This window comes from Leucopleurus acutus (genome assembly GCF_964270905.1).
Source record: "Leucopleurus acutus genome assembly, chromosome: 9".
NCBI classification, from domain to species: domain Eukaryota; kingdom Metazoa; phylum Chordata; class Mammalia; order Artiodactyla; family Delphinidae; genus Leucopleurus; species Leucopleurus acutus.
In genome coordinates, this window is record NC_139144.1 from 36,761,021 (window position 1) to 36,765,382 (window position 4,362).

General features: G+C 37.8%; 1 pseudogene across 1 annotated transcript; it reads left to right on the forward strand.

Annotated features, from left to right (window-relative positions):
* Positions 1-1,107: 1,107 nt before the first annotated feature.
* Positions 1,108-2,185, forward strand: LOC309966204 (zinc finger protein 396-like; annotated as a pseudogene). Its single transcript has one exon. The product of its transcript is annotated as a zinc finger protein 396-like (transcript).
* The last annotated feature ends 2,177 nt before the right edge of the window (positions 2,186-4,362 follow it).

Here is a 4,362-nt window from a genome sequence, read left to right on the forward strand (position 1 = left end):
TGCCGATATTTATCACCTACTATGTGCCAGCTATTAAAAAAATTGTTGGGGATACAGCAGTGAACAAAACAACAAAATTATAATAGGAGACCTGTTTTATAGTGAGAAGAGAGAAAAATAAACAAAGAAGTGTAAATGATCTTAGCAATAATAAAGTATAAGGATATAAATACTATGGAGGAAAACAAAGTAGAGAAGGATATTTTAGAATATGTTTTAATATTTCTACTTTTTTCTTACTCTCACTATCACTTTATAAATACATCATAACTGATAACAATTCAAAGTAGCATGCCATTTCCTTCTTTATGTTTATCTAAAAGAATCCTAATTTACCAATGACATTAAATATATCATTTGCTTTTGTGGTGTTGGGGTTTTTATAGGTATTTTTTTTGAGTAATATAATTGCCTTCCACAAAAATTTTTATCCCATGACTTTTAGGGAAGTTGATATTTCATATTTTATATTCTTCAGTCCATGCATGAATATTCATCAGTATTTCTTGAATAAAATTCCCATGCTTGAATCTACATTTTTTACTGTGCTGAAAAAAAGTCTGCCTTTTTAGAAAAACAAATACGATGATTTTGTTCCGTGTTTACAATGGAACAAAGTGGAATTTAAAACCAAGTAGAGCCTGTCCTCTATACTCTACTTGGTTTTAAATTCCACTTTGTTCCATTGTAAGCATGGAACAAAATCATCTTATTTGTTTTTCTAAAGAAAAACAGGTAAATAGAAAAATAGACCATGCTCCTAACTAGTAAAACTAAGTAAAATAAAACACTTTCTGATTCAACATATAGGTTTCATATAAAGCCAATTTAAATCTTTATGGGGTAGTCTCAAAGTATCTCCCCCAAGATAGTTATTACTTAACAACAACAACAACAAAAAAACTAAGTAGAAACAACTACTTCCAAAGTTACCAGGACTGACTGATGCATGATTATAAATGGTCAGATATCAGTGCTAAAAGAATGCCATACATTCTCCTCATGTGGTCTCGCGGAGTCGGGTTCCTGTCCGGGAGAGGCGCCGTGTGGTGGAGGAAGGTGTCCCGGGACCGTCGGGAGCAGGCTCAGCAGAGGAGGAGTGTCCATAAGGAGAGTTTCACCTTCTTGAAGATTAAAGCCTAGCAGTTCTGAGCTATTCCTAGTCCAAATGTCTGCAAAATTGAGAGAGACATCAAAACTCCTTCCACAAACTTCAGGGGACCCTGACTGCATTCTGGTAATGAAGGTGGAAGAGGGAGGGCAGGCCTCTAATATGGTCTCCAGCCGCCACTGGAGCAGCTACTACAGCTCAGAGACCTACCGCTAGCGGTTCAGGCAGTTTGACTACCAAGAGTCATCTGGGGCCCGGGAGGCTCTGAGCCAGCTCCGCGAGCTGTGCTGTCAGTGGCTGAGGCCAGAGGTGCATAGCAAGGAGCAGATCCTGGAGCTGCTGGTGCTGGAGCAGTTCCTGGCCATGTTGCCTGAGGAGCTGCAGGCCTGGTTTGAAGAGAACCGACCAGAGAGTGGAGAGGAAGCCGTGGTGATGCTGGAGGAGCTGGAGAAAGAGCATGACAGGGCGGCTGAACAGGTCTCTTTTGGACGAAATGAGGACATGCTTGCAAAGAAGCTATCAACTTGTGAAATCACTCAGGAGACACCACATAGCCAGCTTAAGCCCACAAAAAAGCAACTGCAGTGGGCATCGAAGGAGCATCACACCTTAAGACAAAATGATAGAGACACCGGAACTATAAATGTGAAATCAGCTTCAAGGCGAAAGACTTCTTCAGGCAAAGAACTGCATCACAAAGTTTCTAACACTCTTCAAATGAATGCTTCCCAGAGTTTCACATTTAGAGGAACCTGTGAACAAGATAGAAAGTTTGAAAGAAGACAGGGAAACCGTAATCGAAAAAAACACAAGTGTAATGAATGTGGGAAAGTCTTTACTCAGAGCTCAGCCCTTAATCTACATCAGAGGATCCACAGTGGAGAGAAACCTTATACATGTGACGTGTGTGCAAAGGCTTTCAGCCGAAGTGCAATCCTGATTCAACATCGAAGAACCCACACTGGGGAGAAACCCTTCAAATGTCATGAATGTGGGAAAGCCTTTAGTCAGAGCTCGAATCTTTTCAGACATAGGAAAAAACATACTAGAGAGAAAGTCCCATCAGTGCTGTGAGGGAGTCAAAACATTTACTGAGAACTTTTTCAACAGGGGAGCAGACACAAGGCACCAATACTCCTTTAGTATAAATCGGTAGTTTCAGTGGGCACCAATTTCCTTTCAAAGGTTGTAAAAGCCACAGGAAAGAATGTAGAATATTTTCTGTCAGCATTGTTTGCTTTTCTGTACAGTGTCAGTTCAGATGATTGAGATTCTAAAGCTTTGCTTTTGCTTTGCTTTTGCTTTGCAGTACAGTGTCAGTTCAGATGATTGAGATTCTAAAGCTTAAATCGGATTTCCATCCCTAGTGCAACTCTTGAAAAGATACTCTCAGACATGTTCTACTGTTTCCATTATTAACACAAATAATGAACTAGTATGTTCCTTTTTAGACAAGTACATTTTCCCTGTTGAGAAGGAGTGTGTGAGTTAGTATATAAGTGGGTATTCTCCATTTCATTACTTGCACATTGGAGTTACTAGACCAAAGATTTAATCAGTTTTTTAAAAAAATTTCCTGGAACTTCTCTGGCAGTCCAGTGGTTAGGACTCCACACTTTCACTGCTGCAGGCCTGGATTCAGTCCCTGATCAGGGAACTAATATCCTCCAAGTCACGTGGCATGGCCAAAAATAATAATAATAAAATAAAATAAATTTCCTGTTTCATTTTTCTGTTACCTGATTCAAAATACGAGAATAGGATTGAGGAGACCCAAAAGAATATGTACCTCAAGACCTAAGCTGAAATGTCCAGGGTCATTGTTAGGAAGCAGGTGAGTAAAGGGACTTTACTCGTCTCTTACAAAAACCTGAGAACCTACATACTGTTTTGTTTCAATTTTTAAAATTGAGGTATAGTTGATGTATAATATCTATACATACTGTTGATGATACTAAGTAATTTCCTGTGTAGGAAAAAAAATTTATCTCCTTATAATTTATATTGGAAATATCTCAGTGAAAGCATTAAGATTTGCTCTACGTGCCTTTAGGAAGTGGCCTAAATATGATGAGTGTTCTAATAATGAACAGTTATCTGTCGGTGCTTATATAAAGTTGATGATCACCTTAACATAAAGAAATAAGGAAGATGAAGAAAAGACTGTCCAAACGAGACTGATGTTACCTGGTAAGTGCAGCACATAATGGAGAACTGTACTTACCTGGAAATGGGAACCCTTAACAGCTGGTGACTATCCTTCAGAGTTCTTCATGGCCTCTCTTCTGGCATAAATCAGCTGTGAACATGTTTCAGGCATCCCAGGACAACCTTTTCAGGGTCTTATGCATTCTTACTAAATGAGTTTCTAGACAATTTATCATGATGTTAAGACCTTGGATTTTGATACTCTTGTACAAATGAGAAAATCACTAAAGTTCAATTTAAAGAGTCCATTGAGTTTAACCCACATTTAATTCAATCAGATTCTCTTGTTTAAAAAGTAAATGACTGTTTTTTTTTTTAAGTATTCTGACGATATATAACATAACGTCCCCCTTTCCAGGGATTCTTAATAAAACTCTGTATGTATTACAAGAATACATGGATTGTCGTGTCTCCCATGGTGCCACCGTTACCCGATATGGAGGCAACCATGAGAAATGAAAGTCCTTAGGAGGAGAAGGGAAGATAGGCCTCATGGTGAACTTTGTACCTCATGAAGGGTAAACATTTCATTATCAGAAAATCCAGTCATATCTAGTGCTTGGAGTAACTCCTGAGACAAATGTGGGATTACATGCTCTGTTTAGTTAGAATATTGATAAATATTCGATTAGTAAGGGTAGAGGAGAATACAAATTTTAATTTTAGAATTTTCTGATAGTGATTATACTTTGTAGCTCTAGTAAATATGAATAAGTATTGAGTTTTGTACATTTTCATTTATTAAAAATGTAGGAGTCTTTTTATTTGGGTCTCATTCTTTTTGTAATTAAAGAGAGGAACAAGCCATCTATTAAAGCAGCAAATGCCTCAAGATACATGTATTGTGAATTACTGCTTAATCATGGAAAGAGTTTTTTGGGTACTATGTGAATAAAATGACAGAATCTAAATCAGAAAGAATGCCATAAAGAAATTTTCCTTGGCTTTGGAATAGACTGCATATTTACAGGTGTGTGTGGGGGGGTGTGGATATTAGCACATTTTTCAACAATTCAGCTTTCTTTCTGCTTTATGTTAAAAGC